Source organism: Chiroxiphia lanceolata, chromosome 2, assembly GCF_009829145.1.
Source record: "Chiroxiphia lanceolata isolate bChiLan1 chromosome 2, bChiLan1.pri, whole genome shotgun sequence".
NCBI lineage: Eukaryota > Metazoa > Chordata > Aves > Passeriformes > Pipridae > Chiroxiphia > Chiroxiphia lanceolata.
Genome location: NC_045638.1, coordinates 28,864,536 through 28,891,764, shown reverse-complemented (window position 1 = coordinate 28,891,764; position 27,229 = coordinate 28,864,536). Strand labels below are relative to the sequence as shown.

The 27,229-nt window shown below is 38.0% G+C and overlaps 1 protein-coding gene across 5 annotated transcripts in view; it reads left to right on the top strand.

The window, feature by feature from the left end:
* NCK2 (NCK adaptor protein 2) overlaps positions 1–27,229 on the top strand; it is an 85,634-nt gene that overhangs the window by 22,438 nt on the left and 35,967 nt on the right. For 3 of the 5 annotated variants that reach the window (XM_032679935.1, XM_032679936.1, XM_032679934.1), the window contains exon 2: positions 9,342–9,413. The gene's annotated coding sequence lies outside the window, so the exon portion shown is untranslated. Of the gene's footprint in view, positions 1–9,341; positions 9,414–12,039; positions 12,061–12,601; positions 12,687–27,229 lie in introns of those variants that run through there. The other 2 variants (XM_032679939.1, XM_032679938.1) reach the window with 2 other exon arrangements.

Below are 27,229 nucleotides of genomic sequence, written 5' to 3'. Positions count from 1 at the left end.
AGAAAATTCAGAGCTACCTTTCTTGTAAATGAAATTTTATTAAGCTGTGATTGCTAGCTATGTCATACTGTAAAGATGGTTGAAAAACGTGCCGATACTCATTTTGTTCAGTTTATTTTCCTACTGTAGGGATTTAAATGAGACCTAATAGAGTAATAATTGGATTTGCAGTGCCTGTGTGACATGAAGGAGGATTCATGGTACTGTGCTCAGTGTGTTCTAGAGAGCAAATGCAAAAATGAAATCTTGTATAATAAAGAACTGAAAACAAATAGATTCCTTGTATATATCCTTAAACTTTAAAAAAGTGCAAAATTGTAGCTCAAGAATTTTTTTCTAGGCTTTGTCAAAATGTTTCTGACAGCCTCATTGACTGCATGATTCAGTTGGAAACTATTTTAAATAAACTATTATTTTCATTGTAAGTAAATACACTAAAGTATATTAATAACAAGTTTAGTTAAAATTATTATGTTTGATATTGAAAGTTATGCTTTAACAGCAGAAAAACACGGTGGGTTACTGATTTGAATTTGGTCCAAACCGATAATATCCAAAACTACTGCCTTGCAAAGGGGTCTCTGTGAATACCTCTGAAGAGGATTCTTTACAGAGAGGGTTACAGAGGATTCTTCACCTGCCCTGAGCAGGTAAAGATGTTAGCTACTCTTCATTGGCATTGATTTTGAATTAAGGATATCTTGAGTTTTGGAGTGCAACCCTGCGTTTGTGTATTATCTGGGGTTTTTTAAGTTTCTTTTTGAATTAGTTGTACACTCTAGAACATACCACATTTTGACCAAAAAGAGTTCTTATTTTCAGACTTTTCTGAGTATCCTTAATGACTGATCAGGAAAAAACCCCAATCAAACAGCAACAGGAAAGACCCACCTCTAACTATGTGAGCCTTGGTGAAAGAAGCACAAACCTGGAGTAATCCTAAATATAGTCTAATTCATAATGAATGCTTGACATTCTCTTGAATTTTATATCATGCTGATAGCAGAAGCACTTATGATATATGTGAAGCAAGTTATATCCTTACTTTTGAAAGCATACTCCATTCTGCAGACATATCAAGATTAGAAGCTTTGTCTAATCAGTCTGCTATTATTCATCATCATTAATTTATAATATATTTATATTTATTTAAAGGTTTACTCATAATAGAGATATGTTTCTAGGTAGAATGTATTTACTAGTATATATTGCTCCAGTTACTTGGATATGCAGTTTTTATTTTAATTTCATAGCAGTCCCTTGAGTAGTTTAATTTAAAAAACAGATAAACTTATGTTCATCTGTAGTTTCAAGAACAGTTATTTTAATATGCCTGAAAAGAAAGAAAAAAAATATCCTTGTATTTTTTTCTTAGTTGAATTAAAAGACTGTTTCCAACCCCCTTCTGCATTGATCCTTGTCTGTTTTAAAACAACAGATAAACAGAATCCTATGGCACGGTTCAGCAAACTGAATTTGCCACATAATTAAGCACTAACACAGACGCTTGCAAGGTGAAAGGAAAATCAGCAGTTGAAATGGCTTAAGGAAAGCTGCAAAGTCAGTGAGATATACTCTTGAATTAAAAGCCCTGAATACCCTTTGTCAAAATGAGGGAGAATATTATTTTCTTTTATGTATATTTTAGATAAATTTATTTCATGCTTCTGAGGAGTTGGCATGTTATACTACTGCTGTTAATGTTTTATTGGGAAAAAGAAGTTTTGAAACAAACAAAATGACAGTGAAGGATGTAGAAGTAAGCAGAAATATTTGTAATTACTTTGAGTCAAAGTGAACCTAGAAGCTATTATCTTGGGGGGCAAATTTGGACAAGGTAATTGGCTTTGACCTTTTGCCAGATGTCTAACAGTTCTTTTTTTCCTCTCCCTTGTGTCCAGATAAATGTCATGCCTTTAGGTTTTTGGTCCCTTGTTCTGGTTTCAAGGGTGGAGCTGCTTATGTAGCTAATCTGCACTTAAAATTATTTCCACTTCTAACCCCAGTAGGACTCTCTTTTGGAGTATTCAGACAGAATTGACATAATTGGATTTCTGCCCAGATACTGTACTTAGATAGCTTTGGAGATGTCATTAATTTGACAGCTGCCATAGGAAATCTTTGTTTTGACTATTGTTACAGGGCCTTCAATGTTTCTATTGCATTTTCATTGGTAATCTGCCACTGAATTGGCATGATTAAAATAAGTAGAATAAGGCACCATCAAATGAATATGAGACATGAAAGGAAGAAAATCACTGCTAAAAACCTCAGAAGGTAGGCTGTTGCCAAATTTTATTTGGGTATGATGAGATTTTGGAATACCTAGTTATCTTTCTAACAGCAGTAATAGCAGAGCCTGCGGCTAGAGCCGCTATGTGCTGTGGTGGAACCAAAGATGTGTTAGCGTTTCTCTTCTTCTTGTCAACCTAAAGCAAAATTTCTGGTGGTTCAGGCAAAAACTGCTTCAACTGCTTTTCTGATGGTTAACTTGAAATTAAAAATCAGGTAGTTTGGGGAACTGTGTTCTTGGGAAGTAGTGATCCTATCAACTCAGGCATTTCTTCAGACTAAGGAAGAATGAATAATTTACCAGAACAGGAACTCTAACAAGGATTGCAGTCAGCCTTTAACTTTGAATTGCCAGTGGGCTAAGTCTGCCTTACCTGACTGTCTGTAGCCCCTGCTACAGTCCATTTTCTGTTAAATCTCACCCCAAAGCAAGTCTTCTCAAACTGTTTAACTGTGAGATTTATTTGCTTATTTTAACCTTAGTCGTCTTAGCTACGAGTGGTAACCAGCTGTCTCTCCCTAGTGTTTCTCTGATACTGAGTTAGTGTTACATCCTTCTGTGGCAGTTAATTCATTGGAGTATGTGGTTTTCACTTCTCCAAAAGGCATCTGTGAATGGCTTTTTGCAGTGGAGGTGTGCATTTTCAGTAATTTACATGTGCAGATTACTAGATTACTGTAAAGAGTATATTAAGATGCTTTCTTTTGTCATTTTTCACAGTCCTAAAATCCACAAGTATTGAATTAAAAGCTCAGACTTGAGGTTTGGAAGAACTGGTATGATTCAGTGGATCATATATGTCTTTGCCATTAAAATGTTTTACATAAAGATGCAATAGGAAAAATAAATTTGGGAAGGAGCTGCTTGGGCTGATGAGTTGTTAACCACTGAGGTCATCCTCAAAGACTCTGAGCTGATTTTATATTTAATGGAAAAAACTGTTGTTGTGTAGTTTTTACAAACAAAACATTAAATTGTCAATAAGAAAAAGGCTGAAGTTCTAATGGAACCAATTACTAGAATGTATGTACAAAATACTAGTTTATAAAATTTTGAAGAAAAGTAATTAGCTATAGATGCTAAGATGTTTCTAAAAATGAAATCTATAATTTGAATAATAAAGTATCCTATTAAGGAAACCAAAATAATTATCTCATGCTCAAACCACGGCCTGAGAACCATGCTTAGTTAAGTATTACCTAAGGCTGAAGCCTAATCCTTACCTTTCCCTAGAGATACTTAGAGTTTATGAACAACCTTGGTACATATAGTTTGGTTTCTGCTTGTCTATTGGCAGTTATAATTGGTAATGCAGGTATTTCAGGATACATTTGTAAGGGTTTTTGAGCTGGTTAGAGTCGTCCTAAGCATAAATCAAGACCTTTGTTGCTTCTCCTATGTGGGCTTTATTTATACATATACTTACATAGCCAGCTTCTAAACCCTTAAATAAAGAGAACAAGAACGATTGTGAGATCCATTTCCTTGCTGTAATGCAAAAGGAAAAATCAGGGAATTGGTATAAACCAGAGTTTGAATACTTCACCTTTCACACATGGTTCTTGAATAGGAATGCTTAAAAAACCTGGGGCTATCTTGGTGGCATAGTACCTTTGTTGTGAGCCTCTTTCAGCTTGCAGAGTGTGATTGGACACAGCTTGCACTTATTTTGGTGCTTAATTATCAGTCTGAACAACAGATATGTGTGGGTTTTTGGGCAGGGGGTGGAGGTTGTTTGATTGACATGTCCTCTCAAAGAGTTTGTAGCCTTCCAGGCCAGGAAGCTTCCTGGCCTCGTATTCATGATTTATACACTCTGCTTTGTCAGTTTTTTCTTTTTCTCGTGCAGGGGTTGCCCTGGAAGTTTGCAGCTCAGCATAATCAAATACGAATTAGATCAATATCAGCAAGTATCGAGATAGAAAATCCTGCTTAATCCAGGAATTAAAAAATTGCATATTACAGTGAGTTTAGGTAGTAATTTGGTATCAGCATCAGCTGTTTTAATAGCTTTTAATAGCTCAGACTTTTAGGGGAGAGCTGAAAGAATGTAAGAAGTATGTGATTCCTCTTAAAATAATATGGATTTTTACAATATATATTGTAGAATTCTTAGTAGATGCAGTCACTAACAGATGTAACCCTCCTCATTTCTTTCCAGTTTAAAAAGGTGCTGGTCATTCATGTATTTGGAGGATATACATATAAGGCATCTGGCACTGATAGTGTTTATTTTAAATGCTGGTATTATTTAGACAACCAGCTACTTGTGTTTCATGAGTAGATCAGGAGTTGGTGGTTGTGCAAGCAGATGTAAAAAATAGTCTTGTTTTTTGAAAACATGTTGTGTATACACCAGTCTGTAGAGAATATGCATTTGACTGCAGGAGTTAAATGAAAATATAGGTCAGCGCAGCCTCTTTGGTTGTATGTGACGAGTGTGAGACAAGCATGTTTTCTCTAGCTGCATTTCTCTTCCTACCTGCCCCTCCCAAAAATAAAATAGTTATTTGAACGACCAATGATACGTGTCCAACTGCTTCCTCTTTGATACAAACAGCACAGCCGGGAGGTGTACTGCAGCTCTGGCATGGCAGATGGGAGCACAGAGAAGATGCACGTGTCAGAATTCTGAGACGTGAATTTCTCAGGCTAAACTGTGCAGCGTCTGGTGATTGCTCCAAACCTGGACTGCTTAAAAAAGCCCATTTAAACACAGAAATTTGTCTTTGCTTCAAGGGCTAGTCTCATTTTTACAGCTGGCATACAAGTTCAAATATTTTCCAGTGTTTTGAAGTATCTGGCAGTCTTTTCTGCATGCAAGGCAGTGAACTTATTCTCATACCTCATTTCACTTGCTTCTTTGCTGTTAAAGAACCACAATCTTAAGAGGAGAAAAGCTTAGTTGTGTAGAGTACATAGCATAAAAGGATTTTAACTTGGTTGTTTCTTTTACATGTATTATAATGCAGCATTGCAGTTTGCTGCCTTTCTGAAACCTTAAGTATGATGTGAATCCAGTCCTCCTTTCTGTTTTCTGCATGTATTTTCTCCATGTACTGAGTCTGAAAGTGTAGTATTATTTTAATATTACCGTTTTCTTAGCTTTAGAAGAAGGTAATAGTAAGTGAGTTTTGAGTGGATATATATGACTAGGAGGTTTAAAATACTGAGCATATAGTAGAATCTTAAATAAATGTGGCGGGTTTCTTTGCCCTTTAAGCAAATTCAGGCAAATTTGAGCTTTTGAGTACTTAGGCTGATCTGTTTGCTACTCCATGAAACTGGATTGTGCTTGCCCAATTGTCTGCATAGTTAAAATATTTTGAACATAGCCTATTTTGATGTAACTTCATTTGAAATATCTGCCTAATGGAGAAGTCTTAATGGAATACTTTAATAGCCCAAAGTGGTTACCTGCAATTGCTCCAGTGTATTTCAGTCAATTACAAAGAAAGGCAATATTTAATGTTGGAGTGAAGCTAGATGGTGTAATGAACTGGCAGATTGCCAGCTTGATCTTCTCCACAGGAGAATTTGTATTAATGTGATGCTTTTCATTTGTTCTCCAGAAGGTCACCAGTAATACGTCAATTGGAGTTAAAATTTCCACTCTGTGTGGTACAGGTTTATGGTCAGATCATTCTTGTGTATTAGCATATTAAGTATCAAAGAGATTATTTTAGCTATTTCGTGTCAGGAATAAGTAGGAGGTGATTGGGTATTGGGAAGAGAGCCTGAGAGAATTGTCATCGAAATAGGTGCTATAACGTTGAATCTGGATTTTAGCCATGGAGATAAAGAAAATGGGGCACAATAGAGCTATTAGTGAACAGAGAGGTGGTTAATAACTGTGGGTGTTACTTGTAGCGCAATCATTACAAGGGCCCTAGTTTATTCTTTGAGGTTGTCATCTTTAAAGATTACCCAGTGAAATATAAGGTGCTTAGATGTTATTGATATTTACCTTTTGGTGCTTGTTTGCAAGCCTCAAGGTCAAACTTTTATTTCTGGCTGTTGAAAAGGGCTTTTTACCGTGGGATTTGTATAGTTCTTGTGTTTGGAAGACCTTGGTCTAGAAAACAAATGAGTCATTGAGGATACTGTTAAGGTGTGGACAAATTTGTCTTTCTGCCTTGCATGTTTGTAATCATGTGTTCTGTTCCTTATCATTGTCTTCTGTTCCTCTGCTCTGAGCCTCAAGTAAAGTCAGACTATGAAGACTGGCATGAGTGGTAAGGAGCTGTGGCATTTTACATGGAGTAGGGCCAACATTACTGCAGTAGTATGTGTATTGAGTGAGGTGTGACAAATGGGCATCATGCTAAATGATACAGAATTGATGGGCACTGGGGATGCCATGGGACATGACTGCCCAGCTCTGTGCCTCTGTTTACTTTGCTGCCATTCAAAAAAAGTTGTTGATTTGATTTCCCAAGGTTTCTGATGTTGTGCCACCTTGTCTTTCGGGTGGACAGTGTTTGCCCCATATGCTTCAAGGCTTTTGAAGGTGGTTGAGAATGATTTTGTATTCTCCAAGTTTAACAGTTCATCCCCCAGCAATCCCAGTTTGCTATCAAACATTTCTGTCTGTAGTCCTGGCTGGTAGGACACAGCAGAAGAATCAGAAAACCCCATTTTTGGTGCAAACTGCCTGGCAGCAGGTAGTCCCAGACCCTAACCACTGTTTCCATTTGTTGCCCTGTGAGAAGAAAGGTCCTGAAACTTCTGTAACTGAAAGATTGTTTCAAGGAACATATTTTAAATATAAGTGAATATTTGAGGTCCAAGTTTCCATCCTGAATTTGAGTCACTTGGTAAGTCACAATGTTTTAGGTGAAGTTTTGGTCTGTTTTGATTAGTTTTTCAAGTATTGGTGATGAACAGTATTGGTTTTGGCTCAATTTCAAACACACATTCGGTGTGCAAGTGTGCATTTGTGAAGATGGAAGTAGTAATTGAGAGGGTGTTGGGTTTTTCTTTAAGGAACAAAACCAACCAAACAAAAAAAATCAGAGACTTGGTATAGCTTTTCAGTGATAGATAGTAATGGGCTGTAGATAATTCGTGAGGTAGGAAAAAGAAAGGTAGTGCTATTCAGAAGATCTTGTACCAAAAAATGAAGACTTTTATTTTCCTACTTTTCCCCATTAATATTAAAAATACCCCTTGTATTATTGACAGGAAAAAAACATGTACTACAAAACATCCAGCCAGCAGGAAAATATATCTGCTCTGCCTCAGGGTTTTAATGTTGCTTCATTTATTAAAGTATCTTTCCAAGTTACTTGATATCTGCCCTATAATTTCAATAGAGCCGTTTTCAGTGAGAACACAGGTAAGGTCTATAATTGGTTAGGAAAACTGAGATAACAAAATGTGGTTACCTGCAGTCTTTGTCTGCAGAAAGCTGAAAACACAGGTGGGATGGCAGCTATTCCAGCCACCAGCTGGCAGAGGAGAAGGGATTGGTCACCCTGCAGTCCTGTCTGCTTTCTGCTGTCACAGGCATATCTTCATTCAGGTGCTGAACTGGATCAGGAGGCTCTTCTGTTGGAATAACACTTCCTCATTATTTGCTACCCTCCATTACTCTTTTGTTGTTTGGGTTTTTTTTTAATCTCGTGTGTTTTTCAGGAGAGCTGGAAATGTTTTGTCTCCCCTCGCAGCTGCTGGGGAGCAAGGGGTGAGCTGCCAGGAGCTGAGAGGCAGAGAGTCTTTCATGCTTTACCCCCTAACAATATGTTTATGCTTAAATATCTGTCAAACTGGGGCTTTAGTAGTTCTCTTGCTCCACTTATTAATGAGTGGAAGTCTCAATCTCCCTTTTAAACATCTGCATAAGGTATTTATAATACCTTTGTTAATACTTTTTATTCTTCCCTTGCTTTGCTATGATCCATGGGATCATTGGATGGATTGCTCTTTTAAGTTTAATTTCTTCATAGGATGCTTTTGTAAAGTGACAACTGGTTGGAATCTGTTCAGAAAAGACTTTGAACAGAAACATTTGTGCATGAGTGCCCTCAGGTTGTGTAGGAGTTGTAACACATCCTCCTTTTGAGGTAGAGGCTGCAGCACAGGAAGTTGCTCAGAATTTTTTTCTTCTTTTTGAATTGGATCTTAATGGGTTTATGCTGCCTAATTTGTCAGACATCCTATGGAGTTAGGAGGGTCATTGAAAAGCAGAAAAAAATGTTTAAATACTCTTAAGTCTCTTCTGAACAGTAACTTCTGTGGCTAGAAATACTTAACAGAACAATGGAGGCCAGGAGGGACCTCTGGAGGCTTGTACCATCCAGCTCCTGGCAGAGCTGAGGCTGCAGCTGGGGCCATGTCCAGTAGAATTCGAGGCATGGGAAGAAGGCCCATCACTTCTCAGGGGGCATGTGGCTGTGCTTAGCAACTCATGGCTTCTTTAGATCCAGCCAGAATTTCCCTCAACGAAGTTCTCAAACCCTACGAGCAGCTTCGCCCCCTCTGTCAGAGCTCAATTTTGTTGGGTCGCTATCTCTTGTGCCAGGGGGCCCCAAGCCACGTGTGGTACTAATCCATCTGGATTACACATCCCAGTGGGTGTGAGTGCCTCCTGGGTGGAAATACTCAGATGCCCCACAAAATTGCTGGCTATGGTTATGCTGGTGTACGTTCTTTCCACATGCAATGGTGTTTCCTTTCTCTTAGGAAATACAGACAAGTTAAACTGACTAATATGAAAGTGAAGATAATGGTGCTTTTTAAAATGTAATCTTTCTAAAACTAGGCTAAATTTTTAATTCCATTTCTTGACTGATTTTTCTCAGTATTAGGAAGGCTGACTTTGTAGATGGTTTGGATTGTTTGTGGTTAAAATGACCTTGTATTCATTGAGAGAAGTTAAATATGAAATGGAGTCTGTTTGTGCTAAACAGGTGAATCAAGTTCAAGCCATTCTGGCTGCTCTTTAGCTTCTCACAGGAGATTTTGATAGCATGAAAACTAAATTACCTAGTTGTAGGTCTTCTAAGTTTAGTGCTAGAACTAAAATACGTATTGTTTATTGTTTCAGACGGTGGTGTATATAACTTTGTTGGAGAGTTTTACCTTTCACTGCCTGGATCCTTTTAACAGTGTGCCAAAGGTGAGTGATTCAAGTTCAGCAGTTATTTTTGAAACTAAAGATAACAAGTGAACTGGATGTATTTCTTGGTTTCGGCTCTTATATATGGCAGTGTAGTTGTGATATTTATTTTTTTTTTTTTGACTGCTGTGTGAATGATTAAATAGCAAGTCTTTTTCTGTCGGTGATCTGGGACAAATCAGTTCTAGCTCTTACTTTCAGAAAAAAAACCAAGAAAAAATTATAGACTCAGACTATTAATTAAGCACTAGATATTGTTTTATGGCTCCTGCCTCCTGCTACCTACTACTTTGTCTTGGGATGTTTTCTCCTGAAGGCACAACATGGTGGTGTGGGAAGTATGGAGGAGTAGCAGCCAGCCATAGTCTGTGGTGCAGCAGGCTTAACATTACTCTTTGAATTCTAAAAACTAGGTAATAGCTTTGAGAGTATTGAGAGTAAAGTATTGAGTATTGAAGGTATGGAGAGGAAAGAAAGTTTTTGTGTTTTCTCTGGGAGCAGAACAGAATTGCATTCAATTTATAGAGAGTATCTTAGGCTAGCACTGAAGACCTGACGTGGCCTATAGAAGCTGATGTTCCCATAGGATTCTTTTTGTGTTTAGTCTGGTTGTCTTCTTTCTGCTAATTTGTGTACCTTGATGTAAATTTCTAGTAACTGTAGTTGATCTCTGTGGCTTCACAGTGATTTATCAACAAAAACCTTTAACAAAATGAAACTCATTACAATTGTACTGAAAAGTAAAAGCAAAATGGTAGAACACTGAATGAATAACCAGCATTGTAGTGGCTGCAGCATGGAGCAGAAAAGTCAGAATCTTAGCTTCATTCATTACTTTACCAGGTGGATTTATTATTTCTTACTCAAATTCTCTGTTTATAGAATAAAAGTAATGTTACCTTCTCCAGAGGGAAGTTATGAAGTCCAATTATTGACATTTTGAAACCTTTAAATGAAAAACAATGTATGAAGTCCTTGTGTGCCTTGATAGTTGTTGTGAGTTCTGTTAAACACTTGTTCAGTGAAGTGCTATGAGATATTGAAATTAAAATTAATTTTTCAATAAAGTACAGGTGAACTAGTTAGAATTAAAAATGCAATCCAGTCTTAAGTATAACATCTCTGTTTTTGCGAATGATTCAATTTCCTTCAAACTGAAAAGGAAATATGTACTAGGGTAGAATCTGTGAGATAATGGGGTTTTGCGCTATATTTTCAAATTATCTGATATATATCTTTAAATGTACTAAAAAATTTTATAACCCTGGCCTTTCTAACTAATCAGTGTAAGTATTTTTTTGTGATTCAGCATGTTTGTAGTTGTTAATTTTTGAGGTTTTTAAACCAAAGGAAAGCAATACTTGTTCTAAGTGTTTCATATTAGTTAGTTATGATAAACTTTGATTCTTACAGCTATGAAGAGAATTAAAGGTATGTGCTGAGTAGATATTTGGATTCCTTTCCCTTAAAAAAATTGATCTTCTGTAATTATGCCAGTTATCCCAGGTGCCTAAAGTGTTGATTTTAAATCTTTGAATGGAACTTTAGTATTACTTAAGTACATTTACAAACATGTAATATAATAAATGAATTTATAGAATACTGCCCATTATGTTATGCTAGTGGCATGACCTGTAATTGTGGACAGTAGGGAAGAACACTCTCAGCCCACTCAGCCCAGTTCCATAACCACACGTATACACCCCAAATTAATTGATCTTACCTGAATTATGTAATTTCAGTACTTTCTGATTTAGCTCTTTCTTTGCTCCATTTTTCTGTTCTCTTTGTAGTAATTGTAGTTCTTTGCTTGAAATACAGACATGTTTTCATTTACTAATAATATGAAAATTGATTGAGAATCAATTGTCTATGTTTTCCAGCTTTGATAGCTTCAGGTGCAATTCATGGCTGTAGGTATCGATAGTACATGTTACAGCCCACAAATGGCCTTTGCACTGTGCTTTAACTGCAGTCCATATGGATTCCTCGTGAGAGAACACTGTACAGCTTTCATCAATATGTGAAAATTCATTTCAGTTAAAATAAAACAATGACCATCTTTTTCCTGATGCAAGTAGTTTTGTGGTATGATAGCCAGTATGGACTTTGGCTGTCTTGTCATCCAGTGTCCCTTTTTCTAAGCCAAAAATACTTTGCCTGCTGGAAAGAATCTAGCGTGTTTCTCATGAATGTAGCTGAGTTAATGTATGTAAAATAGTTACACTTGGGTACAAATTAGCTCGCTTGTATATATTAGTGAACTGGGCATAAAACAGTTAGTGACCAACCTTGGTGTCTTAACCAGTGTTCAGAGGAATGCCACTGACAGAACAGGTTGTTGAGCCCCTGTTTATGTGGTTTCTAAATAAATACATCCAGGTGTTCCACCAGTTTCTATTAGAAGATTTAAATATGCACTGCACTTTTGAGGGACAACTGATGTGACTTAGAATATGATCTTGAAAAACACTTAAAAATAGCTTATGCAGTTAAGCTACATCACAGGGAGGATGTTCCGAGATGCTGAAAGTGTTTGTGACTTCAGTGAGTTACATAGAGTCATATGCTGGGGAAAGTTGGCTTGAGGCTTTTGGGATGTGGGGACCAGAAGCAGTCCTTGTGCCAGCACAGTGTAGTTCAGTAGGTCTGTACTGGTGCAGGGGAGGGGTGGTGAACCCAAGTCCTCCTGGAGGAGGAGGCAGATTAGCAGCTGAGGCCACTGAGTTATTCCAAGATGTGAGTGCCCCATAAAGAAGCATTTGTCATCTGAATGCAGACACTTCAGAGGTCCTCTGTCCTCTGGTTGCCATGCCTGTTTTGTAGCTCTTTAGGGCTGACTGCTTGAGCTGGTGCTTTGCAGCAGCGTGCACGCAGCTGGCATTGGTGTAGGTCACTTTAAATCCATTGAAGGCCATTTGATAATAGCTGGAAGGCAGTTCTTCTGGTGTGTAGGCTTTGAGGGAACTTTAAATGATTCATTGTTCGTGTTAAAATTGTTATGTCATAGAAACATGGCTAAAAATGTAAATGTGTGTGTTTTCTATAGTGTTCTTAACGTTCCATATGAATGTAACATTCCATATTCAAATGGTATGTATTGCATCAAAATGTATTATGATGTTAAAAACAGTTGGACTTGTAATGAATGGGAAGAGACTGGACATGCGTTCGTCTTGTTCAGTATCTGGTGAATGATTTCGTGGGTGTTATCTAGTGGGACACTGGATAACTGCTGAAATTGGTGAATTTCACAAAACAGACTATTTAAAGGTTAGTGTGGAATATTTCTTGTGGAATTCTGTTTCTAATAACTTGGTTAATTAATCTTGGATTACAATTGCTGTTTGCACTGTAGTAACAAAGCTCCAATTGTACTAAGCAGAGAGGACTGAGAAAATGAGCTTGTTCTGTTGTTTATTTTTTACGCCAGCAGCAACATGAAGCATAGAATAACATGCATATAGATACAAGCCTTTTACAGTCTATTTTTCTTTCCCTGATTTTAGGTTTCAGAGTCTCATTTGAAGATATCACAGGTTCCTTAACAGTCTTGCAGGTTTAATCTCTGCTTTCCTTTGTGCTGTCTCTCCACACCCTTTTGTTTCAGGGATCACCTGCAGCTCTCATCCCTCCTTATTTTGGAGGCTGTTGTCTGTGTCAGCTGCTCTTAGTTGTTCCACATAATAGAGCTTCTGTGAAGCTTTTTTTCTACCTGCTCCATCACGCTCTTTTATCACCTCCTCCTTTCTTTTAAATGATCCTTCTGCTTTTTGATTCAGCAGCTGTATGCATAATGCTTCCAGCAGGTCCCCTGCTACTGTCATTGCTACTCACACTGGGTTTTTTCCTCTCTAGTTTGAGTCCTTGCATTTTTTTAGCACGTCTTTGTCTTGTGACAGCTTGTTTCACATCTTCCTACTAACAATTTAAAATTTACCTCTAGCCTGACTTTTTTTTTTTTTTCTAATGTGCAATACCGATGTTTTAGCAGACATGTTCCTGTGCACAAGTTAGGTATCTGTCTCTTATGCAAGTAGGTACAGCAGGTGATATCAGAGAGATCATTTCCCAGCAGGAAGTTGGGGGATCCAGATTTTCCCAAAAGGCTGGTTTTGAATTCTCTGTCTTGCACCAAAATCTGTAGCTCTTAGCACATACCCCGATAAGCTCAGTTGTCTCATACCATTAATTCTCAAGTTATCACATACCAGCCCCAAAAATGCTGTTGAATGAGAGTTAGACATCTCTTCATATTTGATCTCTGAATTTGTTTTTCAAGATTAAACAGTCAGAGTATTAGTTTTCCTTTCTTAGTTCTCCCTGAAGATTACTGAATGGTATTTTCTGCCAGCCCTGGATTTGCATAGGATCTGGAAATGTCTGTCCCATTATTGCTAGAGAGAGTACTGGTTCATTACAATGAAGACCTGGGTGCTGGGTAAGCTAAAGCATTTATCTCAAAACAAAAGGGTGTGACATCTTGAATTTACTTGAATGTTTTGACTAGAACTACAAACCTTGTGTTGTGTGTGTGTGTATGTTTATAAAACTAACTCTCATAAGCAAGGCTTTGACAGTTGTGCTCCTTAGAAATTGAATTTACTGTCAAAGGGATAATGGAAACTTGCATTCTCAACTGCTGACTTGCACTTCAGGCACTCTTTAGGTGCATGGCTGCTTTAACATACTCTCTGATTGCAGTAAATTACTGAGACTTCCTGAAGTCTTGGCCTGTGAGCTGTAGGCCCTCTTCCATGTAACATCATTTTGTGGCCAAAATGGGGGTGTCCCATTTGTGTGCTGGGTTTATGTCCATTGAGTGAGGAGATGCTGCTGCTGCTTTGTATTCTTAAGGAAAAAAGGTTGCAGCAGAGAGATCAGAAGCCTGCTGGTTGTTGTGACCTGCTCCCTGCCTGTGGTTTAGCAGAAGTAGAGGAAAATGACAGCTCAAAGGCCAGACTAAGGATTCTGGCCTGTAGGTGTTTTTTGGACATCTCCACATCCTGAGTCAGTGCCCTGAGTAATCCTGCAGAATTCTTAAAAATAAGAGAAACAAAAACTGAGGGCAGAATTTCATGCAATGACGTAGTGCTGCTTACCTTTATGGACTATGGCTTGATTTCAAGGTTGAGTTTCTTGAACCTGAATGTATTTATTACACACTAGAGGAGCAGGAACAAGGCATCAAATAACACTTCAGACCAAGACCTGTTCCTCAGAGCTTAATGTTCAACAAGAAGCTTAAGAACAAGAACAAATAAAATAAAAATGCTTGGTATTAGTCACTTGAAGCATTCAGAGGTTCTGTGGAGCAGGAAAGGAGAAGAGATCTGTCTTCTGTAAGTTCTCCCTGAGGTCCAGGGAGGGAGCAGATGCATATATCTTCCCACTTCTCACTATTCTCTTTATTTTTTGTTTCTCTGTTTTCTGTTTTATTCTGTATTACGTTGAGGTGATTTGGGAATTTTTGTCTTCTACTTCTGATGAGTTAATGGATTGTAACTTGCTGCTCCTTTAATATGTTGCTCCATGGCTCCAAATATTTGTGTATGAATTTTCTTTAGAAAGCCTTTTTTATTGAGACCTGATGCAGAATTTATAATACTGTTGACCTCTCTGAGTAAGGTCTGAGATAAGGAAGAAATTGTCTAATTCTGTTGTAATACCACTTAGAACAGGGTTGTACTGTGTTGCTCTTGGATATTGACTACAAGTAAGACAAGAAGCTGTGAAGTGTTTTGTATGGCTCTCAGCTAAACTGGCGTATGGGACTGATGGCATAGTAATTTTTATTGAAAAGCATTAGCAATATAAAATTTATAATTTTTCTTAATCTAGAAGGAATGAGAACTCTGTGGCTACTGTGGTTTTGAATCTGATTTTCCTTTATTTGATTTTTGTTCTAGTACAGTCTCTCTCCATGTCTGGAAATTATTTGGCTACTTTTATTTCCCCTTCACATTTGTTGATGCATTTTATTGTTATCTGGTGGGAGTAAGGAAGAAAATGGTCTGTAAGCATGTGAGGGCACAACTTCTCATCAGTGTTAAGAGTACATAACATTTCTGGGTGAAAGGGAATGTGATGTAGCAGCCAAAGCCAAATGTTTAATTTTGAACCAATTTACTGCAGGGAGATTTTATTCAGAAAAAGTAAACTGTGGAGGAATTTCTGACATAAGATAAAAATAGTAAAAGTTTTAAAGGAGTTTGAAAATACTCAGTTTTGTTTGAGCACTGGAGGTCAGAGTAGGCATAAAGGAAGATGAGAGTCCAGTGTCACTAGGCTATGTTGGTCCCTGTTGAATGTATATTTTGCTCTTAGAAATTTAGACTTTTCTAATTGCTTACTCTTGGTTTTGGGTAACTGTTTCTATGAAAAAAGTCAGATATTCCTACAGTAAAAGTTTAGTTTCAGAAACTTATCCTTTTGAGCGGCAGTTCTGGTGCAGTGGAAAATCGTGTTGAGATAATAGCAGTGGAACAACTTTTTAGATTGTCTGTGTAAGCTGTCTTAGAGCAGCTGGCACCTGAACGTAAGAGTTCAGAATAAGGAGCATCTTCCTAACATGCTTACAGCAGCCTGTGTTCTCTGGAGGATGCCTGGCAGAAGGGTTTCAGAAAATCCTCTTTCATCCTTTCCCCTCTTTTGGTGAATGGTGTTTCTCTCTTGGCTTTGTGTCTCTCCCCATCGACTGAGGAATTAACAATAACTAGCTGCTGTAATTGTGTGGCAGAGCATTCACAAGTACATTTTTTTGGAAGAGGACCTCATTTGAACTGGAGGAAGATATGTAAGAAATGATTTGATTGAAATAAATGAATGCTGCCAACATTCCAGACCAAAAATGTTGTCTTGATTTTAAATTTAAAGCATTTTTGAAGAGTTATAGGACAGGTCATTTTGAAACCTGTTTTATTTGGGAAAATGTGGGGGGTAGTGTTTCCTCTGCACTTGTGTTTTGGGAGCAGTAAGAGAGGATTCCTGTCTTGACTCTGAAGTGCTGTTAGATAGAATAGATAACTCTAGGGGAAGACTGGGATTGCTATTTCTTGCCTAGGCTTATACTGTCTTGGTTGTATAGCATTAGCACACAGTCAGTGTGATGGACAAGAGACTTATGAAGCTACAGCATTCACTCGCATTTCATGTGAGATTGAACAGTGTTTCTTTATTTAAATTGTGCTTTTTCTTGATACATATCCTATCAGGAAATTAAAAGCTTAGCTTTTTGAATAACTATCTCATAGTGCAGTCTTCTTCACGAACATGTACAGATTTATACAGGAATAAATGCAATGGTATTAGCTGTTTCTTAATGAAATCTAACCTTGTATCTCTCAAGCTGCCTCTTTGTTTACGTACATAAACACAGAATCAAGAATGGTATCTTATGTCTAGTGATTATTTTTAGCTGTACCATTCAAAAACCCTGCTTCTACAAAGCAGCTTTTTGCCTCAGAAACTCTCCAAGATATGAGCAAAATATGTGTTCATTAACCCCAAATTCAGGTGAAAATCTGTGGAACTTTGCCTTGAGATTTAAATTATCTTGAAAAGCATCTCAATTTTTTGTTTTCGCTGCTACAATGCAGCTTTTTATATTGGATAAAAATTCTGGTCTGGGTGACCTGCTAATAAAAAATCCAAAAGTCTAAGAATTTATTCAATATTTGAAATTACATTAAACTGGAAAGCTCACAGGAGGAGAGTCTGAACAGGGCCCTTAAATTACTTAGTGCTCTGTAAGCCAAAAAGTTTGAAATTGTTTTAATAAATGTATTTTTCACATTTTCCTACTGTTATGAGGTAGATTGAATGGGGTTTTTTGAAAAGCAATTGATAAATTGCTTAAGACTATAAAGTGAACATTGTCTAGAAATGGACAATGTACTCTTTTTTTCTTTTTTTTTTTCCTTAAGCAACTTTGGAAATAAATGGGTTTTTGAACTGAACAAACATCTCTTCCTCTTTCTAGTTAAAAAGTGAATGTATGATTTTTCCATTGGGGAACAGAAGGTCAGCAGTTCAGTTTTATTTTCAGCATTTTATAGACAGTGTAAAGTGAAATCCCTTGAAAAGTAGGTAGCAGTGTTTCAAGGGATTAGCAGTAAAACTTAGCAATCCACAGTGATTCTGAGCTTTGTCCTTCTGTACAAGATCAAGGTTAAACTTCTTATGTTGGAGGACTGTTCTTTGTTTATACAATACGTAAGTGTACTAACACTTCCAGTGAAGTATAACTCCTGCAGACCATTGAATGTTTGAGCTATGGGAAAAGAAGGAGCAGTGGAAGCAAATCATTCAAACACTTTATTATTTGGAATCTTGAAAGAAATTCAAGGATATCTCCTTTACAAAATCTCATGGTGTTCACCATGTCCTGAGTGGCCGGCTGCTTTAATTTTGAGGAGAGAAGGAAGATTTATTGATAGTGAGGATGAAAGCGCATAAAAAGAGGTACACCTAAATTGTTCTTTCACAGAGTGTGTTTCACCAGTCTGTCATATAGGTAATATTACCTAAATGTCCTCTCAGAAGAGTCTGGTTTTTTTCCCCATTTTTGTAAGGGACTGTGGAAAGGTTGTTAGGTGTGAAATGGTTTGTAATTTTGTCTTGTCTAGGCACCTAAGATGTATTGTATTCTCCCTGGACTTTCCCTTCTCTTTTATCTTGTTTGTTTTTGTTTTCATATGTTTCTGAATAGAGAGGTAAACTTAAATGCTGTCTGCCAGGAGGAATGGAGAGAGAGCTGTCCAGAACACCACCAGCAAACATTAAGTTTATTTGTGTCTCTGACTTAGAAAACGAACTGCGAAGATGTGGCCATTAATCACTGCTGCTGTTTTAGAGGCAAGATGAGGTCTCTTTTCCAAAAGCTTCCTTTAGTACAGATGAGTTGTTTGTTAACTATGTGGGTTTTTTTCTGAAACTGCCTTTGAAAGAACTCAGGAAAAGGTGAGCTGATACTCTTTTCTTACCCTCTTGCTGTATCTAAATGTGAGGCAGTTTGGGATTCTATTGGGTTGTTGCCACCTTCCTGTTTGTCTCACATTGTTTGCAACCGAAGGGTCTGAAGATGTCCTCACTGCACTATCTGGCTTTCCCCATTCCTGTCCCATTCCCCATCACCCTTGATGGCAGTGCCTTCAAAATAAAGCAAGAAAAGTATTTTTGCACTAATAATGGAAAAAAATCACCTCAGGTTGAGTCACCCATGGTAGCTGCATCTGCGTAGGCTGCTGATGGAGGCAGAACCAAAACTTCCAGCCACTGCCAGCACCTGCCTGAGCCCTGCCTGCTGCTGGGGATTGCAGCGACAGCTGCAGGGAAAGGAGGTTGAGGGCAGATGGCATGAGCACGTGGGGGCTAAAGGCTGGAGGGAGGGGTTGCTAGGAAGGGATGTTAGCTGACTCTGCTGTTGGAGTTGCTTTATATTCAGACTTTTATTGTTTTTTCTCATCTTTCAACAAATTAAAGCCAGCAAAATGATAGTTCATGTTCCTTGTGTTTTCTGGTAAGAAGGCCATGAAAAGGTGCAATTTTGTATAGCCTTCAAGATATGGGGAAATACTTTCTACCAAAAATACTGTCTGGATGGGGTGAAGTAGGAATAAAATCGTATAACTACAAAAATCCTTTTTCTTAGTAATTTTTTGCTTGATCTCTAGCAGGTTACCAGTACTGTCTGTTAATCTTTGTCCTGTTTTCTGAATGACATAAAAATACAAATTTCTTAAAAACAACATCCCCCCTCCACAACACATTCCCCCAAACAAGCTGAAATATATTCGTTTGGGTTTTTTGATCCCTTAAGGTTCTCATCCTGTGTTTATAGAAAGACTTGAGCTAGGTTTTTCTTATAAGCCCTTTGCCCTTGGGCTGCCACCATACTCAGTCTCCACTCAGTAGTTAGAGACCTGTTAGAGTGTTTTCTCTGTAACTTTTATTACTATTATTATCTATCTTTTAAGCATAGATAAATTATAAGGCTCATAGTTAGTACTGTGAAACTTTAACATTAGTTGTTATAATACCAGCTTGTTCCTGTAAAAATACCAGCCTTTTGTCCTTTGAAATAGAATTTTAAATTTAAATCATCTGTGAGATGCTAAAAACGAACACTGCCTACTTTATATAATAGACATGCTGTTCCAAAAAGGCTATAGAAATATCCTTTTCAAGTAAAACATCAAAAGATTTTTAAAAACTTAGCTTCCTGAAACAGCAGAGTGTTTATCACATAAATAGAAAAGATAGTACTTCGTATTATGTGTCTTAAAGACTTTCACATTTGTTAAGCATTTGTATCTTGAACTGCCCCAGATGAGGAAATTCTGTGGCATAGCAATATTAGTAATGAAATTTTAAAAAATATGGAACTGGGAGACTTAACTTGTGCGAAAGTCACAACATGAAGCAAAAGTGAATAACATATAAAATTAGGGTGGTATTGCAAGATTAATAGAAGCCCAGAGCTCAGATTTGTGTTCTACTGATGCTGCAGCAGCCTACCTTGTAACAGCCTGGATGGCTTTCTCTTTCTACCACTGAAGTTAGCAGGTCAAAGTATCTTTTACTTTTCATAGAATCATAAAATATTAAGGGTTGGAAGAGACCTTTAAAGATCATGCAGTCCAACCCCCCCTGCAGTGAGCAGTAACAACTTCAAGTAGATCAGGTTGCTCAGAGCCCTATCTAGTCTGACCTTGCCTGTTTCCAGGGATGGGGCGTCTACCACATCTCTGGGCAACCTGTTCCAATGTTTCACCATACTCATGGTAAAAAATTTCTTCCTTATATCTAGTCTAAATCTACCCTCTTATTTTAAAGTCATTGCCCCTTGTCCTGTTCCAATAGGCCCTGCTAAAAAGTCTGTCCCCACCTTTATGGGGACCCCCTTTATGTACTGGAAGGTGCTATAAGGTCTTATCTTCTTCAGGTTAAACAACCCCAGGTCTCTCAACCTGTCTTCATAGAAGAGGTGCTCCAGCCCACTGATCATCTTTGTGGCCCTCATTTGGACCACTCCAATGGGTCCATGTCTTTCCTGTGCTGAGGGCTCCAGAGCTGGATGCAGTACTCCAGGTGGGGTCTCACCAGAGCAGAATAGAGGAGCAGAATCACCTTCTTTGACCTTCTGGCCACACTGCTTTTGGTACAGCCCAGGATGCAGTTGGCTTTCTGGACTGCAACTGGACATTGCTGGGTCATCTAGCAGTACTCCACAGTCCTTTTCCACAGGGCTACTCTCAATTCCTTCATCCTCCAGCCTGTACCAATACCAGGGTATTGCTCTGACCCAGCTGCAGCACCTTGTACTTGGCCCTGTTGAACCTCATGAGGTGCCCATGGGCCCACTTCTCAAGCTTCTCCGGGTCCCTCTGGATGACATCCCATCCTTCCAGTTGTGTTGACCATACCACAGAGTTTGGTGTTGTCTGCAGACTTGCTGAGGATGCCCTGAATCCCACTGTCTATATCACTGATGAAGACACTGAGCAGTACTGGTCCCAGTATCTTAAGAGATCATTTGAAGCAGTCCATGCTTCATTTGGGCAGACTGATTTGTGTGATAGGATTCAGGAAAACATTGGGTGGGCAGGTGTTTTACGAACATCTTTTTATACATTCTTATATAAACACACAAAGATTTCATTTTGTTGAATGATAAAATGCTGTACTGACTCCTTCACAGGAAGGATGTCTTTTTGGGTGTTTCTAATATGTATTCTCCTTTTTCTTTGTGTCTTTTTAAAAGACTTCTAAGCCACTTTAAAAGATAACAAACAAGCTTAACTTCTGTGCTGTATTGGAGCTATGCAGAAATTCGTTGCCACTAAACTAATCTTGAGGTTTCCTGTTTGTAGTTCTTCTGCAACGCAAGATACAAGGTACTGGCACGTAGCTGCAGATGTATTAGAGATTGGGATATCAGATACCTTGTGGGGCCAAGAGAGGCAAACGTTGCTTAGCAGCTGTCAAAGGCATCCGGCTGCAGAAACAAACCTCAAACCTAGCAGCATTGTACCTGTGAACAGTGTCAAGCCACACAGAGGGGAAGGGGGTCTGAGGTGTCTGGGGGCAGACAGCAAGGTCAAGTTACAAGTACAACTCTAAATTACCGGTTAATTAAGACTGATCCTTCACTTGTTTTGACGGTGTACAGCCCGCTTATGTTTTTAACATGTAGTGTCGTGTAAAAACCTTGCACTTGCAGTGCCCACAGAAGTGGACTGTGGCAAGGCTGTTCAGCCTGGGTGCACGAGCCATAACGCCTCTGGAGTGATTAATGTTTCCACCAGGCTGTATCGCCCTCGCTGTTTCATCTATAATTATGTTTTGATTTTTTTTTCCCCCCTAAGTGACTGGAAAGGAAACCAAGGACTTTTTGCACCTAAGAAGAAATGTCCTGTGTGCTGTCAGAAAGGTTCATGGTGCCTGCTGAGCCTGCCTTTGAAGTCACTCCTCACTGCAGCTGGGACTGTCCCTCGGTTGTTATCTGTCCAGCTTGGATAGATGGGTAGGCTTAAAGCAAAAATAAGTGAAAAACGGGCAATTTAATTTGTTCACACCTCTCTTTCTTAAAACCCTTTTAATAAGTTGCACATCCATAATCTTCTGGTATGCTCCACAGGGTATTGGAGGGGTCCTTTGTATCTTTATTTTTCTTTAGGGTTAGAGTTTATCTGACTACTTACTGGTGTTATCAAGGATGGTCCAATTTATGCTTTCAAATTAGTGGTGCAACTGTAACTCTCCGGAACAACTTCATTGCTCCACATTTTCCTCAGAGTGGATGCAAAAATTGTGGTAGCTTTGTGGATGGTTTTGATATCTTGGGGTGTATTCAAACATTGAAAGTGTTTAACTTCTTATTACTTTTATATACTAGGTAATGGCAGAGAAGAAAATGGTTGTCATTGTAAAATAATCCAGTGTAGAAATAAGTATTAAACATTTTTTCTCCTACATCAACCTAATGTTCTAATTGCAGTCGACCTAATGTTTTATCTAATTCTTTACTTACTCTTTTGCTAATAATTAATTTATTCCAATGCAGTTTAATACGTTTTTTGTAGTTCTTGGTGAACTGAACTGCACTTCTTTTGGTTCTTTCACTTTGCACTTCCTGCCTTGAGCTCGTTTTTCCTTTTCAAAGAATGGACCAGGGAGAGGGGACACAGAAAACCTCTAGAACTTTTTGCCTCACTTTTTGAGGTTATTCTTTTAACCATATAATACTTCTTTCATAGATGCTAAATTGTCAGAGTAGGTTGGAAATTGTAGTAAAACGTTTCTCCTTCACAATGGATTCATTTATTTACATCTTTGCTCACATTTTTTTTTTTTACAACTTCCACTCGTCTTTGCTTTCAGCTTTGGAAAACTGACCCTCCTAAAGTACCGACAGCAGCATCTATTGATTGTGACTGTGTCTTCAGTTTGCACATCAAAGTAAACCAGATAATAATTACTTACACTTACTCAGCTATCACTTTTAGTTCTCTAGTCAATGCATCCTAATGAGACCTAGTAGTGAAATACCCTAAATTAATTGTCAAGCTTGTGTTAAAACAGTTGGCAATTTTAGGCTGTCCAGGTGTGTGGGGATTTTTTACTCAGGTAGTGGTTTGACACCTTAGAACTGCATAGCTGGGTGGTGAATGTTTGGTCACTACAGCTATTTAGTTAAGTTTCTTTAACATAGGGGGGGAGTAGTCTTACAATAATTTTTGTCGCTGTGACCTCTTTCCAAAGAAATGTGTCCCTTGGGGTGGATTGACACACATTATATGCAGAATTAAAGTGTTAAACTGCAGAAGACCAGTTGGACAAGGTGGCCTTTGTCATCCATCTCTATTTGTCCAAGCAAATAGCTCAAGTAACAGAGCATGGGAAGGATTTTACTGGTTTTAACAAAGGCCTGTGATTTGCTATAATTTGGGGCAGTTTGTTTACTCTTTTTAAACCTCTACATTGTGAGATTTTCTTGTAGCAATCATTAGAAATATATATTTCTTGGTTTAGGTTAACTTTGACCTTTGAATGAAAGAGATGATATTTTCCTGTTTTTTCAAATGTATGCCACTGGAAATAGCTGAAAGTATGTCCAGAAGGTGTATTCTTTTTCACGAGTGTTTATTTGAATTCACATTTCTGTTTGTTTTAATGCCTGCTGAGTTCTGTCTTTGTGTTTGGTGTTTTACTGATCCCCAAGAACTGAGTGAAACAATTTCAAATGTAGAGACGTGCTTTTTTGAAATCTTTCTGTATGTCAAAACTACTCATCCAGGCTGATTTAAAAAAAAATAACCACACTCCCCCACACACACAACAAAAAAAACAACTGTAAGTGAAAACAAAGCTGCAAACTTCCTGAAACAGTAGGCAGAGATTGCATCATCATAAATAAGAAGGCTTCAGATTTAGAGTGTACATCAGATTAGGTGATCTAATACAAGTTATTAATTGCAGAATACAGTAAGTACACCTGTTTGCTATGAAAGAGGCCTTGGTGAAAAGAGACTTTTTTTAATTTTCCACAATTGTGCTACCTTAGAGGACCAAATCTTGCCTATTTGCTGTAGTTTATGAAAGATTAACCAGGTGGACACCAGATAGCTGACCTGTCAGCAGCACGTACTGCAGGGTTCAAAACCCATTTTGCTTTTCAGAGTTTGGGGACAGGAAAAGGAGAGATTGTTCAACCTTCAAAATCTTAAGAGAAAACTGTATGTCATCAGCTAACTTTTTGTTCTTGCGATGCACTTAACTAAATATCATATAGTAATTATGTCTTATTTAATTTTGTATAGCCATTATGTGTTTTATGTACATCAGTGTCATGTAAAAACCTCTGTATCAATTTTGTCCCTTTCTTTCAGTGTGTCTTAGGAAGACATTCAATTTCAGAACAGTCTATTATATCAATTGGCACTGCCTATTAATAGAATTTTTGCTTGTTCCCTTGGTGAGGGATTAAATTTCAAGCATTACTGTCAGTAATTTTTCAGTCATGTTCCTTTTCGCAAAACAAATTGTGAACAAGGAGAGCAACTACTTCCTTTCTCACTGCATCTTTAAAGCTCAAATATACCTCCTGTTTGCACTAACCTAACTAATCCTGACATAAATCCTGACATAACCATGAGCCTTCCTCCTGAGGGCAAAGTAAAAAGTGCTACTTTTCTACCCATTGGGCCAGGGCATTAATCTAGTCATAATGTTAACTTGTGTCAGTCTATAGGCAAAGATTCTAGTTCAGGTGGCATGCTGATATGGATCCTTTTTTGTTTATTGTTGTGGGAGAAACACATTAGTCCTATATGGGGAGGGGGAAAGAGCAGGATGGTGAAATCCTGGTTTGGTAAGAGAGAATGAGATCTGTGTAACAATTATATGTAGTTGAATATTTAAAATGACACCAGGTGAGCAAATCTTTCACATGAAAAATCACTAGTAGATTTACAAGTTTTTCAGAGCAAATTCTCTTAACAACCTCTACATTTAAGTTTCCATAATCTCCAGTATTGCTTGCATGGTTCAGTTTTAAGCATTGCTTCAAAATGGCGTAGGTGGGGTTTTGTCTGTTTGGTTTTTTCCCCTGGCACTGCTAAACTGTTGAATCATTGATAGTTTATTCGAACATAAACTTTTCCTTTCTGGACTTTCTTCTGATAGTCTATACAGGAGCTGCAGTACTAGATATTCCACTGATGTCTGCCTTTATTCTGCCATAGGGTTAGTTAGTGTTCCTTACCTGTGTGAGCAGGTATCACTGACTTGACTTTGGCTGGGTTTTTGTTCACTGCCTTTCTAGCCAGGCAGATTTTTCAGTCTTCCCCTTTCTCCCAACGGTGATTTTGTGTAGGAAAGTTTTCATGTGTGCTTCTGCAGTAGGGCAGCTGCCACTGAAGACAAGATTCCTCTTGTAACAAAATCTAAACTGGAGGGATGAAACCAAATGGCTGAAAATACCTGAGCTCCATCTAAACTGTATTAGTTGTAATATTTCAGCAACTACAAAGTTGGTAAAATAAATTAGTGGTTTACCGCTGCTAGCGGCGAAGGAAGGAATTGCTTGGTTAAAAGGAGTTGGAGGTGTGTATTGGTCACATAGCTAATGTAAGAATTACCTTTTGAAGGTCTGGGTTGTGGAGTTTTGTTTGCTCATTTAGTGTGGTATCTTCATTTTGGGTTGTTTTTGTTTTTTAAGGTTGGAAGTTGGACTGCCATAAAATAAAGCAAATGGCTACTTGATATGGTAAGGTAAAAACCAGGGCTACATGAAACAATATTGTACAGAGGAAAGACTGTGTTGCATTTGATACATTTACAGTTCCTTGCAGAAGTATTTGAAAGCTTTTCACTTGTGTTTTTTAAAGTGTGGAATGTTATCCCATCATGTATGAGGAGAAGACTGTATCTCAGTGCTAGGTTTTTTGAGCTTTTTGAGGAGGAACTTTCCAGAAGGTTGTACGCTCTTTGCAGTAATGGATTTTCATTTTCTTGATGTGAAGGAATCTCATCATACCATCAAAATCTATGGGGACTGTGGTATTGTTCGTTGTGCAGTCTGTAAGCTGTACACTAAAGAAATTTCACATTTTCAGTGCATATCCGGTTTTATGGGACACTCAGATGTTTTGGAAGGATTTGTTGTTGTTGTTTCCTTATGTTTTTCCCCAAATCTAGTTATTTGGCACACAGCTGTGTTGCAGAAGCCTTTCAAAACTATTAATTCTACAGCCCCCCTTCTGGGAAATAAATGTGTCCTTATTCCCTTACTAGGAAATCTTAACTCTGCAAATGTCACAGGAAGAACCGTATTGTCCTTGAGGAAGAGAGTCTAATGATGTAACTATAAGAAAATAATTTTAAGAACTTTAATGTATTTCCCCACATCTAAAAAAACCCTCCAACAAAATAAAACAAAACAAAAAACCCCCAGCAAACACCCCCCCCAAATTCAAAACAAACATCCCCCCCAAAAAAAACCCAAAACTAAAAAAAATAAAACCCCAACACAACTAAACTCCACACACATACATACAGTTTTAAATAGACAGATGTTTAGCTTCAATTATACTATGTATTTTGACTGTAAATCCTGTCCCCACTAGGGAAGAAAAGCTTGTGCCATTAAGCATCTGGTAAAACCTGGAGTACTTTACTGAAATGGGTTCTGTGTGAGCATGGCATGAAACTTGGCTTCTTGAAACGTCTGCCAAAATTGCATCATGCAAGGGGTCTGCTTGTGAAATGATGTAATTTCTCAGGTGCACTGGAAGTTTTACATGTCTACAATGATGGGAATTTAAGAAATCAAGTAGCTTTGAGCAACCTGTCCTGAGTGAATGTCACAGGACTGCAGTTGGTGTTGTCAACCTTGATATGTGGTCTCTTCCTATGGTTCTGTCCTCGCCCAGCACCCTGGGGAAAGACTTGGCAACCCTACAATAAGGGTCAGTTTTTTATTTCTTTTTCTTCAGAGGTGTAGGAAGAGTTTAGTAGTTTTCCATCAGTCACTAGTCAAATATTATACCTAATGTGGTTTTTTATTATTAATATGCTGTAATATTGTTAGATCATTTTAACTTGCCTGTGTTGTGAAAATAGCCTTTTTTTAGAAGGGGAGCCTATTTAGTATCAACATCAACCAACTGCATTGATGATGTCCTATTTCTTTATGTTCTCCATGTCCCCAGGAATAGTAAGAATTGACCATTTTACAATCGCTGAGATAAAATAAACTAATCTAAATTGGAGAGATGGATTATATTGACAATGCCAGGCTTCAGAACACGCTT